General features: G+C 41.1%; 2 long non-coding RNA genes across 9 annotated transcripts in view; one reads left to right on the forward strand and one right to left on the reverse strand.

The window, feature by feature from the left end:
* The window catches only part of LOC112658636 (uncharacterized), a 52,849-nt gene extending 41,591 nt beyond the window's left edge, over positions 1 to 11,258 (reverse strand). Inside the window, exons 1-4 of one of the 5 annotated variants that reach the window (XR_007401246.1) lie at positions 10,904 to 11,258; positions 3,780 to 3,875; positions 3,100 to 3,153; positions 849 to 947 (exon numbers count right to left, since the gene is read on the reverse strand). This is a non-coding gene — a long non-coding RNA (uncharacterized LOC112658636). Of the gene's footprint in view, positions 1 to 848; positions 948 to 1,231; positions 1,412 to 3,099; positions 3,154 to 3,779; positions 3,876 to 9,496; positions 9,585 to 10,903 lie in introns of those variants that run through there. The other 4 variants (XR_003135842.3, XR_004804232.2, XR_003135843.3 and 1 more) reach the window with 4 other exon arrangements.
* Positions 1 to 15,121, forward strand: part of LOC125752239 (uncharacterized) — a 49,402-nt gene extending 34,281 nt beyond the window's left edge. For 3 of the 4 annotated variants that reach the window (XR_007401242.1, XR_007401243.1, XR_007401245.1), the window contains 5 exons: positions 6,664 to 6,789; positions 10,028 to 10,610; positions 10,884 to 10,929; positions 11,576 to 11,700; positions 12,669 to 15,121. This is a non-coding gene — a long non-coding RNA (uncharacterized LOC125752239). The remainder of the gene's footprint in view (positions 1 to 6,663; positions 6,790 to 10,027; positions 10,611 to 10,883; positions 10,930 to 11,575; positions 11,701 to 12,668) is intronic. The other variant, XR_007401244.1, reaches the window with a different exon arrangement.
* The last annotated feature ends 1,094 nt before the right edge of the window (positions 15,122 to 16,215 follow it).

A 16,215-nucleotide genomic window follows, 5' to 3' on the forward strand; every position in this document is an offset into this window, starting at 1 on the left:
TACAGAAATCCTCCAGACACAGGATTTCTGGCTGGGTTGGATATGGGGCAGGAATGAAAGAGAAAAATGAAGAATAGCTGGTTAAGACCCCCACCTCCTGAGTAGTACTATTAGTAAGATTTGAAAGAAAAAAAAAAAGAGAGAGAGAGAGAAGCAGGTTTAGGTGGGTGTGGACAGGTATTCAAGACCCCAATTTTAGACATAAGTGTGAAATTGTAAGAAAATCCCTCTTGATTGGGTGTTTATTGGACCCTGCTTCTATCAAAAAAAAAAAAAAAAAAAAGACATTAAGAAGGGGAAGGCCGGGGATCCCTGGGTGGCTCAGTGGTTTAGTGCCTGCCTTTGGCCCAGGGCGTGATCCTGAAGTCCCGGGATCGAGTCCCATGTCGGGCTCCTGGCACGGAGCCTGCTTTTCCCTCTGCCTGTGTCTCTGCCTCTCTCTCTCTCTCTCTCTCTCTCTCTCATAAATAAATAAATCTTTACAAAAAAAAAAAATGAAGGGGAGGCCTGGTTAAGATTATCTCATAGATGAGGATATAACTGCCCTGAAACAGAGGCTTTGGGGGGAATGTTGAGGTAACTAGGACCCAGATATCATCAGCAGAGTTGGGGTGGGGATTGGAAATACAGTCAACTGTTTTACAAGAATATTTTTGCAGTTAATCCATCTGTAAAGGATGGAGAAGAATGGAAAGTACCTGAATTGTAACCAGTCCCAAATAGTAGCACCTGTGGATCCCATGTTATAATACTAAATATCCTGTCCCAGCCTTCAGCAGATATGACCAGGAAACATTCAAAGGCAAAGAAGAAATGGATCTCTTCAAAACTGACATGATGGTACCTACCAGGATAAGCCGCCGAAATCTGTAACCATGGATGATGCTTCTGCCCATAAGACTCAGATTCCTGAACATAGTTCTGGACCAGTGTCTCAAGCCAGGTTTCTGCCAAACCAGACAAAAGGATTGTTAGCACCCATCATCATAAGTTAGGCAGCTATCACCCCTTTAATCACCATGCTCAAGGCAAAAGACCTTCTCCAGGCTCTGAAATTTTTTCCCTCAGGTGAAAAAAAAAAAAAATCCAACAAAACAAAACAAAAACCAAGGCTGCCAGGGAGAATATGAAACTATGATTCAGAGTAGAAAAGAGTAGATGCGGCCAGAAGGCACTACAATCAGTGTCTGGGTTCCTTATGGAGTAGTAGACCAGCTCCATGAGTGCATACCTCAAGAGACAAACCCCACTGAGTGCATGCCCTGGGGGGACCAGGGTGGGGAGGTGGGCAGTTTCTGTACAGGGTCCTGTATGGCAGTTTGAAGATGGGCCATGGCTTTTGCCTGATGGATCACCAGTTGATGTATTTGCTAAATTTAAAGACTTTTGTCTCAAATATGATGAAATTGGTCTGGATCTAAATGTTCAGAAATAGAAAACAATGATATTAGAACTCAGTTATCATAGAATTCCTTTGATAGCTCAGTTTTCTTTGAGTTCTGAGAAACCTTTATAGTTACATGGTAAAACGTACATCCCTCTTGAGATTCTGGATTTCTTCTTGTTTCTGGAGTGTGGATTAAGAAACCTGGATGTACCCCTTGACCTAAAGGCTGAGACTCAGGCTGTAATGAAAGTACCAAAACTATGAACCAAGATCCTAGAATCGATCTTTTAACAAGATTTTATTTAACGCTTTGAGGAGAACCCTGATTCATAAACTTATGTTCTGTGCCTTTTATCTTTTCCAGTTGTCTCCAACCTTTATTCCCCTCAATTTTTTCATCTACCCAGAAGCCCCTTCCCTCTCTCCCACCCTGTGTTTAGGGAGTGGCATATAGTAGGAACTCCTCCCACACTTCCAACTATGTAATGCTACTGCTAATTGAGGTGCAGTCTGAAAAACAAAATTGTTGTCTGTTGTTCTTATTGTAAGTTTTGTAATTACTACAATTGCTGTTTAGAACACGTTGGAATTGCCACTAGTCTGAAGCCTAACCTCTGAATGATCTGTGTCTAATCACAGAATGGAGTGGCAGTGGCGTAAATGTCACTCCACTCTACCGCTCTGATATATGCCTTCATTAAGGTCGAGGAGAAGAAATTTAAATATCAGGGTTGAGCTCCTGAGCAATCATGCCATTTCTGTTGATCACCTAATGAAAATTTATGGCATGTAACAGTGAGAGATAAGTTTACATGGGGACGCTAGCTTCCACAGCTGTGCTCACACCATTTCCAGGGAAGGCCCCCCCATACTTGCTCTTACTGTGTGTTTTAAGATTCTCCTAATTGCAGAAAGCAGGGTAGGACTGAAGAAAGTTTGGACACATTAGTTCTGCAATTTTATTGCCAAGTGATTGCATAAAATGTAGATACTGCAAGCATCAGGAGAACCCCAGAAGTTGAAATGTAGAGGCCAAAGTAAAGGGAAGTTGAAATCTCTGAAACTTTGCTTGATCTATTTGAAGAGATTATACCAGGGTCCTACAAATGTGATGTTTAGTAGCAATTATTAAAAAACAAATAGGGAGCATGAATATGAGCACAGAAATAGCCACACTAGTGATAAACCATTAACACCTTAAAAAGAAGCAGAGACATGTATCATCACCTATTTGAAATGGGTGAGAATTATGTCATCTACAGAATCTAATTTATAGTTGTGAGAGGAAATAAACATTCCCAAGAAGCCACAGCCACTGGTCCTGGCAGGTGACTGTGGACACTGATCCTGACAACTGTTGCCTTGCAGTGGTTTAAAAAATTTGACATCACTTGCTAGAAACTCCTTAATTCTTTTAAAATTAATCATGAGAGGGGAAAGGGAAAAAAGCCTCTACCAGCACCCCCCATCCCACCCCTTGTGCTATTTTACAGAGAACTTTGAGCTCCAAAGCACACAGAGAGCCATGCAGGCATGGCATCTTCTCAGAAAGTGCTCCCCTGACTCTCCTTTCCAAAGTGCCGTGTCCTCTGAGAGATGTCTAGCCCCTCGCTCTGCGTGACTATCCCCACAGAGCCAGTGCCCGCCTGAGGAGAGCAGGCTGGCCGCTGATGGACTGCAGCCGGCATGGGCAGCCTATGTCTGCCACTCACCAGCTGCGGGAGCTTGAGCAAGTACTCAATTTTTCTCTGCCTTGGTTTCTTCTTCTGCAAAAGAGAGGTGTTAATAGTGCTGACTTTATAGGAATGCTGGGAAGATTAAATGAGTTACTATTTAAAGTTCTTGGAATGGCATGTGGCATGTAGTCATTGTACGTTTGTGAAATAAAACTGGTAAGTAAAATGTGTTTGATTTTTTTAGTATGCCCCCTACTAAAACAGAAGCTCAATGAAGGGAGGCTTTACTGGCTTTACTGTCTGTTGTGTCCTCAGAGCTAAGGGCAGTGCCCGGTGCATAGCAGGCTCTCAGTAATGGCTTTGCTGAAGGGATAGCATCCTGAGCTTCCTCTGTGTACCTTTCCTTGGCTTCTCTCTGTGATTTCTCTCTTTTCTTTTCTGAATGACCTTATTCGGGTGATCTGGCTTATGTGTTTCATTCAAGACTCAGAGAATTATTTTATGCCAATAAATTCTCTGGGACTCTGATCCTAAGTATAAGGCCTATAGTTTCTTCTGACCCAAATATATAGTCCAGAAATACTACTTAGTATGTATTTTAACTATTAGATAACAGCACTCTAGGTCAAGTCATGAAGCATGAAGACCAGTAGGGGACAGGGGTAAGATAGGTTCGGGCAGGCAGGACCAGGAAACAACTCAACTCTCATGCATACCTTGCAAATGGTAGCCCACCTTCCAAATTATGGAATGAAAGAGGTCCAGTCAAGCTGGCAGTTTTGTCCAGGGCTGGTGAACAGTCATAGAACACTCTGTAAAAAGAAGTAACAGTCATAATGAGATGGAGGTCCTCTTCTAGCAAAATGGAGGGACAGAATGAGTCATCTGAAATGAAGCAGATCCTTAGCAACTGAGCTACAGAGGCAGGCCCCAGCTCCAAGGCAGAGGAGCCTGGGCAAGCAATCACGTGCTATTGAACCCAGACATGAGGCCTGCATTTCAGAATTGAGTCCATTCCTAGCAGGAAACCAGAGGACTAATCAGAGACCAAAGCCTAAGCCCAGCGGGTTCCAGCAGTTGCTCTGAATAGTCTCTGTGAAGCCCCTGGTCCCTGGGCTTTTCTCATGCCTCTGCTGGACTGTATTTCCTCTTTTCCATCCCCTCTTTTCTCTTTCAGAAATTATTATTTAAATTTATCTCCTACTTTAAGCCTCCAATTGCTGATAGCTTTCTGTTTTTCTATTAGAACTCTTTAGGGATTTATTTTGTTTTGTTTTTATTTTGTTTTACTTCCTGATCTATTTCCTTGAATTTATCTCCTAGCAATTTTATTGACTTTTTCTATTTCAATTTTCTGAATTTTAACTTACAAGAGCCCCCCAGCTCTGATTTCATGCCCATAATGTATTCTCTTCTCTTTCCCTGAAGAATTCAATTATAAGATGTTTGGGCATGTTTGTTTCTTCTCCTCTCTGTACAGTTTCTGAATCCTTTGAATTCCTTTTATTTTTTACTTTTTGTCTATGTTTCATGTTAGCAGTTTCCCTCAACATCTACCCATCCTTGGCTGTTCTTACTCATCGATGTAAGGGTAAAGCTGCCCTAGAGCCAAGGGCAGCTATAAGCATTGCCAGAAACCCCTTGTTTACTACTGTAGAAAGCTAGGATGAGTCATATACAGATGTCATAAATTCCACATCTAGACAAGAAGGAGACAGGACATGAATACATGAACCACAAGTAACAGTCACATCTCCCACCTGCTGTGGTTGGGGGTACAAATGAACATGCAGCCTTACTTGTGCTCTGTTTCTACAGTTATTTGAGCTTTTCTTTTAGGCATGCAAAAGCAGTATCTGTAAAGATGTTTCTTTAAGGCTTGTTAGCTTTGGAATTTTATATTTCAAAACCTGCATTATATAGCTAAGAAATAAGAATGAGACAAGCCAGTTTCTGTAGTTGGGAATGAATTTAAATGTGTAATTATACATATCATTTACAATGGGCAGCTGCAGAAAGCATGTTAACACAGTGTGCCAGGGCTCTGTGAAGTGTGTTGCTAATGTTTACCTTACACACACATTTACACACACACAATGTGACCTTGCAAATGCCCAAGAATGAATAACACTACCTTTGTATGCAGGGAAATGTCCTTGGAGTCCCTCTTATGAGATACTGGAAAATATTTTAGCAAAAGATAAAACTATAAGCAGAATCTATCATTCCTCTGAAAAACTTGTGTCCTTCACCAAACTTGAACCCTTTCCCCCATGCTACCCTGGAATGAGAACTTTTTCAATTAGAAAGGCTTTTATCTGTAATTTGTAGGAGGCCAGCTCCACCATGAGTCTCTGAAACCCCTTACAGGTCTCCACATAGGCCATGGAGGCAAGACCCAGCGGCAGTCTGACTTGTCTTGGTGAACACCCTGTCATCCTGGCAGGAGCTCAGCAAGAGGGGCAATTTGGTGAGGAGCTGTCACAAAGCTGTTTCTCATCCATTGCCCTATGTTGTGGGAGGCTGCCACAAGGCAGTTTCTCATCTGTTTCCCTGATTCCTATGAGATGGGACTTTCCACCTGTCCCCATCCTTTGGAAAGAGTTACAGAGGCTAAGATTGCATGACTGGAGTCTACAGTGGCTCCTCGGCAACAGTGTTGCCCATAATCTGGCCTTTTCGGTCTGGTGTAGTCCTGTGGGACGGGGATGCAGGTAGCTGGCACCATGCTGCTCTTGTTTACACTATCTGTTTAACAGATGTCTAAATCTATTTGGGCTTGTGGTCTCCTTACTGGTTGAATCTCTAGAAATGTGGCAAGCCATCTTAACAGTGGTATAAGTGACCATGCTGCTCCTTAGTGACTGACTGTTTCAAGGAAAGCCTGACTGACCAACAGTATCCTAAGAAAAGGAGAAAGTTTATTTTCCTCTACTGGACAAAGGCAACTGCTATGTTAAATTGGCAACATGCCAGCGCAAAAAGTCATCTTGGCCAAAAGATGGCTGCTGCAGTTTTAGGCATCGCATGTGCATTCAAGGCAGGATGTAGCAGTGAAGGCAGGACGCAATGATCTGCCTGTTTTTCTTAGGAAAGCAAAGCTTCTCAAAATCTGCCTCCTTTTCCCTTTGTGCGTTACTGGACCTAACTCCCTGAGCTTATGGGAGGCCAGATATCCAGTTTTGAAAGAAAGGAACCAGATTGGCATTATTGGTCTGGACTAGAACAGACTTGTCACAGGACACCCCTGGGCTATCTCCCTGCCTCTCTGCACTGAACAGGAGTTCCACTGGTGAGATGCAAGGGAGGATAAGTATGAGTGGGCAATGGCTGTGTGTGCCACTTCACTAATGTAGCGAGTCCTAGCTCCTCTGCTCCCAAAGACAGTCAGTAGCTGACTCCATTCTCTCCTTGCTTGCATATCAATCGTATCTCATACTTGAATTGATGACTGAGGAGATGCCTGGTGGTATTATGAAAACAATTTCCAGTTCCACAGACACTATAAGACTAACCTAAAAGAAAAAACTATTAGAGTCGTCACGGTCAAGGACTGTAGATATACCAGTTTCTGAACTCCTTTTCTTTTCTTTATTCTAGAGGTAAAATACCAGACTTAACATCAAATGCTTAGAAGAGAATGATGTTATGTGGACATGGAGAGTCTGAAGTCACCACAAACTTACTTAGCTTTGCAGAAAATCAACCATGATAAATCTCCTTCAGGTATGATTACTATATCCCCTCTTATTTAAGTAAGAGATAATTGGGATTATTACCTGCATTTAGACAAATTGGTACAAGGAAAAGTCAACGTATCTAGTCTGGAGGGGAAAGAATTTAGCAAATGCTAACATGGAACCTAATCCCTCAGGAGCTAGGCTGTGAGAACTTAACCCTTCCATTCTCTTTCACCTGTCAGGCTTCCACATATCCCTGAAGACCCCACTTAACAATAACTTTCTTTATCAAATCTCTCACAGATTTCCCAAAGTTAGTCAAGCCATCTGTAATCTTACAGCCGTTTCTCACATCTCTAATTAAACTCTTACCACTGACACACTGGAATTATTTACTTACCACTTCCTCACCAACTAGATTAGGAACTTATCCAGGAGAGCAGTTTTGTTTCAAACACTTAGCACAAGTTGGGAAGCACGGTAGTAAGTTCTCAACATACTTTTATTGAATACAATTAAACCTAAACCTAAAACTTTGAATAATTAACAACCTACAACATTTAAGGCCTATATCTTAATTTAAACTCATAAAAATAAAAAATGCATTCTTGGTCTACAAAAAGAGGTTAGCACAATAAAACGCAAATGCAAATCAAAATATATATATATATTTTGATATATATATATATATATATATATATTTCCTAGAATGTAAAAATGACTTATTTTTCTAACATTAGAAACTCCTAAAAATTGATATGAAAAAGATCAACAAACCAGAAGACAAATGGGCAAGAACACAGATAGATAAATCACATAAAAAGAAGTATAAAGGAAACCAAACCAATGCAAAGATGCTTGACCTTCCTCATAATTTTTAAAATGCTAATTAAAACTATGCTGAGATGCCATTGTAACCCATCATATTGGCAAACATCCAGAAGTTAAGCAATACCTTGTGTTAATAAAGCTGTAGGGAAACAGGCATTTCTGGTAGAATGCAAATGGCATGGTCCCTAGAAGGGCCATGTGGTGGTGACTACACAATTTTACAAATGTTTCCAGACTTCAGCCTTATTCTCATACTTCTAGAAACTTCTCCTACAGGAGTCCCTGCACAGCTACAAAACAGCATGTAATGCTGTGCCATTCTACTGATTGTATGAACATAAGAGAAGTAATCCACTTCCACAAATGGAAAACTGATGACATTGCTATGGTCCATCTCACAATAGAAAACAATACAGCTGGAAAAGAGCGTGCTCCGGAAAGGTATTCAGGACAAATGGTTCAGAAGAAGGGTTCAGAACAGTGAACATGATGCCCATGGTTTCGTAGAGGGTCAGTTATTTTAGTTTATAATTGCCTAAAGTACTGAAAATGTATACTTTGGGGCGAGGGGAAAGATAGGAGAACAAGTGAATAGAGTGGTAGCAGAACTTCTCATTGTGTATCACTCCTAATCTTAAAATCTTTAAGTCATTACCTATGCCAAACATGAAGTTAAATTTTTAAAATCCCACATCTTGTACATAGTTTTTAGAGCCAGATCATGTCTTTGTATCTCTGCCTCACCTCTTACTTCGCCAGTGAATTTGGGCAAGTTCCCTAACCTGTCTGAAGATTTTGATGAGTTGATAAATAAAAAGAAATGAAGCCTAAAACAGAGTTAGTTCTGTGTAAGTTTTGACCATTATTAATACTGATTTAATAATTAAGTTGAAGGACTCTTAGTATCTATTTAGTGAAAAGATTTATGGAATCTTGCCAATATTCCTGTGCGATAGTTATAATCTGTTTCTCTTTTTGAAGATAATAAAATGAATGCCAAGACAAATAAAGAGATTAAATCCAAGATAGCACTGAGTCAGAGCCAAGTACAAACGCAAGAGCTGACACTTGGACACTGCGGGATCATCCCATGTCACACATATGGGAACACTAGGAGACAAGTGCATTGATTTTATTCCTTTCTAGCAATCAAAAAGAATAAATCTGATTTTGAGGTATTAGGAATGTCCAAACTGTTTCAAGATGTGCAAGATAACTGCAAAACACAGCCCCCGAAAGTAACTGCTACAATTCTTGATGAAATCAATAGATGAAATCTTCCTACTCATTTTCTAGTTGCCCAAGAAAATGGGGGTCACCATCAGGCTGGGAGTGTCTAGGAGAAACTTTAAATGCAGGCAACAGGTTCAGCTGTGATGCTTGCATTTACGGTCCCACACATGCCTACCCTATGATTGTTTATCTGAAAATAGAGAATTATTAATGCAGAAATGATAGAACTAGCTGGGCATTGTCAATTTATTTCTCAATCTCTTTTGGATGGTTTAAGTTGGCTTTTTCTGTGGAAAACGAGTATGTGTGTGACATGTCGATATTTGGATGACCAGATGTATTGGGTAACACTGATTGAAAACAGTACAAGGAAGCAGTTTAGGTGTTTTTCTTTCTAATCAAAAAACAAAGCCTAACACATTGTGAAGAAATTGTGCCCCCTGCTGATTTAACTTGATATTAATGTCATCAGCTTAAAAAGAAAAAGAATTTTTAAATCAGGCCTGTAAGAGAGTGCTGTGTCCTCAAGGTCAGTAAATGTCCGTTCGGATACTAAGGCAGTCTCTCCTAGCAATTAGGAACTCTTTGCTTGATATCGACCTTGGAGAAAAAGGAACTGAAAGAAGAATGCTTCCTTTTGTGAGTCTTGTAAAATTTTGTTCAAAGAACCTTCTCAATATTCTACATACCTTTGTCAACTCTGAAAGAGAGAAGCAAGACAAAAAGCTTAGAGAATCATGTGGACTGATGGTGAGCACAGCCCCTTTGTGATTACCTCTAGCTTTATTAGGACACAAAGGACATTAGAACTCTGTTCTAACTATCAGGAGAAATAAAAATGCTCTTGTGATTGACTGAGCTTATTCACTCTGAGAATATTATTATTGCCATGAATAGCAATCACGGTCATACATTCCAGGTGCCTGGAAGTCATTTTTTAACTGGATATGAGCCAACTCTTCAGATTCCAAATGCATCCTCTAAAACGGCTCCAGCCCTGAACAAAATTGTTTACTAGAAATGTATCCACTGCAACGCAATCCCCCTTCTCTGGGATCCTCACAGTTGTCTTGATGTCTTGATCTCTTCCTTGTCTACTGCCTCTCAACCCAAGTTTTTGTTCTATTTCTTTTTCTGATCTGGCACTAATTTCCAACAAGTAACCATACAATCTTTCATGAAATTTTCATTGACAGAGCTTATGCTCTTCTCCTCTGCAGTGAACGGAATGTTTGTGTCCTCCCAAAAGCCATATGATGAAGCCCTATCCCCACCGTGATGGCATTTGGAAGTGAGACCTTTGGAAGGTTAATTAGGTTTAGATGAGATCTTGAGAATGGAGCTTGAATGATGTGGTTGGCACCTTTACAAGAGAGAAAACAGAGTGCACTCCCTCTGCAAGAAGGTAGCCTCCTGCCAATCCGGGGAAAGGTCCTCACCAAGAACGCAATCATTGTGCCTCCCTGATCTCGGACTTCTGGCCTTCTGAACTGTGAGAAATAAATAACTACTGCTTAATACCCCTACTCTGTGCTATTTCATTATTGCACCCTGAGCTAAGACATTCTCTTCAAAGGAATACATCTTTAGGAGAAATTCCTGATTGCAGAAGGACTTCAGAGGTGCAGTTAGCCTTGGAGAAGATAACGGAGGAGATGTTTGGAGTAGAGCACAGCTCCTCAGGCCTCTCCCTCTAGCCCAGGCCACAGGCCACACATCACTGCTCTTCTACATCTGTGAAGAGACCAACCTTTTCCAGTCTGAAGGATACAAAACTTTGTTCCAGATTCAACTAACAAATAGGTAGGAAAAATTCTCCTCCCACCCCACCCCTCCATCCTCTAGAAGTACTTTCAGTCTACCCAAAGTCCCTTTTATTCTTTAAATAGGGTTGCCAGATTTAGCAAAGAAAAGTACAGGGCACCCAGTTACATCTTCATTTAAGATAAACATGAATGATCTAATCTTTGTTGTTTATCTGAAATTCCAATTCAGTTTAACCAGAGTCCAGCATTTTCAGATTTTCATTTTCAGAGTCCATCTTCGATTTCACTGTTTGCACGGCTTGTTTTCCAGGGCGTTCTAAAACTGCTTACGAAGCCAGATGGGGAAGGAGGCGCAGGTGAGCACGGCCGAGGCTGTCTCGGGCGCTCATCTCCCTCTAGCGGCCTCCGGGGACATCACACCCGCCGAGGAGAGGGGGTGGGGAGGAGCCGCGGGCGCCTGGGCCGGGAGAGGATGCTGAGGTTCAAAGCCAGGCTCAACTTAGATCCCTTTCACTCCCCACCCCCACCCCGTGCCTTGGCACAGGACAGGAAAGTCCCCACTAGCAGAAATGGCGGGTTTTTTGGTTTCCGAGCATGGGTTCTAGAATCCAGAGATGGATCCCAGATTATTCCTCGAGTTCCTAGAAGGACAGTTCCTTCAACAGAGGTGTTTCACGGTTGCTTGTTAAATGAATGAATGCATGCATGAATGAATGAAAGAAAGAAACTATCACAACTGTCTACACACCAAATTTACTGTCATGGAGCACACTCATTGGCATTAGTGGGATCCAGGCAAGGCAGAGAATTCAATGACAACTTTGGTGTTAGGAGCCCCTGCTGCCATCAGTGGCAGGTCAATTAAAAAACTAGTTTTTTTAATACTAAGGAGTAATGGGGGGGGGGCGAGGGAGTGGCCTTTAGTCTGTGTCAGTCTCCTTCAAGCCACCCAAAGAACACAGAATCTAAGCAAAAGCAATCATCTTGCTTTGCATTTTCCAGACAAATCGCCCAGAAGTTGCACCTTCTAACCAGGTTGTCTCTGGAAGCTCTGCTACACAGATATGCTGAACGTCCATCCCCTAGTACCCGTCTTAGCCCTCATCTGTCATCTCACAGACTGGGTGGTAGGTATTTGCACAGGAAATTGAGACATCAGGTACTCACCCTTTTAAAAAAATTACTCATATGGAAGGACGTAATAATTACTGAGCATCTAATATGTGGCAGGCACTATCTCTTGTTACCTCATGTGATCTTCTTGGCACGTTAGTCAGCACAGGCTGCTACAACAAAAACATCGTAGACTGTGGCTTAAACAAGAGGCATTTATTTCTCACAGTTAAGGAAGTTGGAAGTCTGAGGCTGGAGGGTCGGCGTGGTAGGGTTCTCAGTAACCATCTTTTTCCTGGCTTGTAGATGGCTGCCTTCTTGCCATGTCCTCACATGGAAGAGAGACAAAAGGCTCTATTCTCTTCATCCCTTTAGAGGACACCAGTCCCATCCTGGGGTGGCGGGGAGGAGGGGTTGTCTGCTTTCATAAACTAATCTAAACGTAACTACTGCCCAAAAGCCCCATTGTCAGATACCATCCTGTGGAGATGGGGGTGGGGTGGGGGGTGCACATCCGTATGGATGGGGGAGCACCAACATTCAGTCCTTAGTACACAGTAACACAGTGAGGTTGTCATTACTGTTCACACTGCTGAAGATGTGGAAATGGCAGGTTAGAGAGAGGAGTAACTTGGCCAGGGTCATGCAGAGGATGCCAAGGTGCAAACACTAGGTACAAACCTGATCTCTGTCCAACTTATCACGATGGCACTTAAGTACCTGAAGAGGCCATTTGTATGCTAAGAAGGAGGATCAAACAATGAGGGAATGTATGCTAAAAGTCAAAAAGCAAGCAGCAAGGGAAAATGTGAAGGGAGGGTGGAGTGGTGAGTGAGAGGCAGACAATGGCTCTGTCATTCCTCTGTTGGAACTCAGCTCTGACTGGTCTCATCAGCTAGTCCCTCTACACCTAAGGTTCTTTAGGTAACAAAGGACACTACGGTGTTTTTTGAAAATCTTTCTTACTTTTAAAAATTTCCAGGCTGAGCATCCTGAAGATTCTGGTCTTCTGAAGAAGAGCTCAGGAATCTGCATCGATAGGAAGCATGGCAAGTTTGAAGCTCAGAGGATCTGATGTTCTCTAATGTTTATTCCTCCTCTAAAATCTCAGTGGTAACTCAGCCACTGAGGCTACATTCTTAGGAGAATTTTCCAGTACATTTTTATTATTTTTTATATATATAATTATTCTAGGAAAGGAGAAGTTAAGGTACTTTGTAGTTGGTCTTGGTGTACTTCTAGAGAGCGAGATTGCTAAGTGGAAGTTCTCATGGTGTTTCCTATGTCATTTCAATGGCATTTGACAATTTGTAGCACGGGCCCAGTAGAGTTGTAAGCTCCAAATGTAGTAATTCCACTTGATGTTAGATTATAAAAAGCTATGTCTATGTGGGGTAGAACCTGAAGACCTTCCAAGGAACAATTAATCTCACAAAAAAATGATTTGGAAACAAAATAGTTATGTAAAGTAATTTTCTTTTAGTTATTTAGATCCTGTATTAATTCCTCGAACATGTATTTTTTAAAGTGCTTGCTATGCTAGGAGCTGTGAATAGGATGAAGAGTTGCTTGGTCTCTTTAACCTAACTGTGTATCACACTTCCTCAAATCTTGTTCAGAAAGAGTCTGGGTAAAATAAAGTCAAAAAGTCAAATTGAAACAGATTACAGAATGTTCTCATTAGGGACAGGATCACTGTGCACACTTATGTTAATGGGCACATGGATGGGGATGGTGTCAGCAGCAAGCTCTTGGAATATCATCAGTTATGAGAAGTCCAAAATTCCTTGAAAGGCCATAAGGATGCTGTGTTACACCTTCAACTTGAAATAATCTTTGAAACCCATTTTGTTGAATCAGAGAGTCACCTGGCTAGGCTTACTATTAAAGCAAAAAGAAGAGTTTTAAGTCCTTTACCTAAATGCTCCCTTGCTCCCTCTTACCACTTTTTGGTTTTCCTAATAACTTAATTCTTAGGTCCCTCAGTTCTGTTCCTCATTGGCTATTTGCACTGTTCGTATCCTTAGATAATTAGTATTTCATTCTTTAGTCATCATCCACAGCCCATACATTTCATTATCATTATCTTATCTTGGTACAAGGAACTCATCTAATTATCCCTATGTACTTCCCTTTGAAGATGGTATCATGATGTTAATAATTTGTTTCTCTTATAACTGAATAAATTACCTATAAAATGGTTTCTATATCTTATTTCTATTTCTCTCTTATAAAACCTCTGTCTATATTGCTGACTCGTCACCTGCTCAGATATCTAAGATTAAATTTACTGGTTGGGCAGGCATGTAGTTGATATATGACTAACAGGCAATTCTCCTTCAGGACACTCAAGATTGTGTAAGTACACCTGATTCATACCTGCTGCAGCTGCGATGTGTACTAATAGAGCAAAACAGAGAGCGGGGATGATGACAGCCCAGCCACAGTGACTGGTTCTCTAACTCCATAAACCAACAGGGAAATTACAGCCTGGTAAAACAAATAGCTCCCAAAATCATTCCAAAAATTCCAAGGAGTGATAGAAGTTTTCTTCACATCCTTTGCAGTGAGGAGACTAAGTTGTTTGATGCTTTTCTTCAAGTTTGCTCCATTGTTTCCATACTTCCCTTCCCTTCTAAGGCTCTTCACCATCATTCAGTTCATTCTCTGCTCAATAAAAATTTCTTAAGCCTCTTTTACATGCTAGACACTGTGCTAGGAGCTAGGAATGCAGCCATAAATATTGTCAAGTGGACACAGACACTAGTCTCTTCTGTTGTATTCTTCTAGTCAGATTCACCTATCTTCAAATATTTTGATAATGAGTCAGAATAGGAGAGTATGAGCTAAAAGCATGGGGTCTAGTCAGAGCTGAGTATGAGACATAAGCTCATCACTGCTACCTGTGTGCTCATGGACATGTAGATATTGCTGAGCCTTTGCATTCCCATTTGTAAAACAGAGATAACATTAGTACCTTCTCCCCAGTAAAAGTGTGAGGATTAGAAGAGATGGTATTTATAAAAGTACTTGCTTAATGCCTTAAAATGAGCAAGTGCTCAAAAAATTGAAGCTCATATCATTTAATAATATGATTTTCCCAGGCATGTGTACACAAATTCAACTGATTTTTTGCAGGAAGGTCAGAGCCTCCTTGAGGCTTCAGCTGGGCTGAGCTTAAGAAAAAATGTCAGCAAGGGCTGAAAATGATGTGTGACTCATTCCACAATTGGTCTGTGGTTGAGGAGTCAACCAGAGGAATGTTCAAGTTAAGATTTCTCCCAGCAGGGGCAGCCTGGGTGGCTCAGCGGTTTACCACCACCTTCAGCCCAGGGTGTGATCCTGGAGACCCGGGATCGAGTCCCACATCAGGCTCCCTGTATGGAGTCTGCTTCTCCCTCTGCCTGTGTCTCTGCCTCTCTCTCTCTCTGTCTCTCATGAATAAATAAAATCTTAAAAAAACAAAGATTTCTCCCAGCAAGTGAAATTAAGAGAGTAAGAACTAGAGCTGTGATCTAGAGTTCCTTCTCTCCAGCATGACATTTCCTCAGATTCATTCTGGAGAAAACAAGTCCTAAGAGAAGGTGTGAAGCAATGGTTCTCTGATCAAAAACCTTTGGAAAATGCCTTTGCTATAACAGAACTGTGCCTTGTATATTCACAATGCATATTAGCATATTAAATATTCAAATACTAGCAACAAAAAAATTTAAACTTTCTATCATCTTCCAAATTCATGTCTGTATAGAATTCTTTTTTTAAAATAGCATCAAACATCTCAAGAAACATCCTTTGGGAAATTCTGCTAAAAGAAGCCGAAGCAAATTGACCTCATGATCATCAAGCAAAAAAAAAAGAATGTATTCTTGGAGAACAGGCCAATTATTTCTATGGCCTTGACCTTTACCAATAGCATAGTCTTGAGCAAGTCACTTGATATCTCCACATAGCAAACAAAATGATAACACATCCTCCTCAGATAGCCCTAGATAGAAGGATCATTATGAAAATTCATGTAAGGAAGGAATAGAAGTTGCCAAATAAAAGTTTCAGTGTGCATCCTAACTTTTGCCAGAATAAATGCCAAGATGCATTTCCTAAGACTAAAGCTTTTTGATATTAGATGGCTGGGAGGAGGTTGAGGTATGGTCAGGATATAGCTATTAACAAAAGCATAGCGTAAGTGTCAGAAATGAGTAGGCGTTAAGTCCGGGAAGATGGAGAAAAGAAGGAAGATAATTCAGTGCTGGCATGCTGAAACCACCAACAGAAATGGTGAGAAAAAACGAGTCAGAGTGGCAGAGGGGCAAAGTGAGACTCTTTTTTTGATGTGCTAGTTTTGAAGCTAACAAACCAACCAGTTGTGATTTCATCTATCTGGCCTTAGAAAAGCAATCAGAGCTTGAGAAATAAACTGGGGAACCTTTAGCACATTGTGGTGAATATTTTAAGAAACGATCATGTCTTATTCAGTTTCCTATTTTCAGTCTTTAACCTAGTGTCTGGTATGTGGTAGAAGCTTTTAAAAT

The sequence above is a fragment of the Canis lupus genome, chromosome 12 (genome assembly GCF_003254725.2).
Source record: "Canis lupus dingo isolate Sandy chromosome 12, ASM325472v2, whole genome shotgun sequence".
Taxonomy (NCBI): Eukaryota; Metazoa; Chordata; class Mammalia; order Carnivora; family Canidae; genus Canis; species Canis lupus.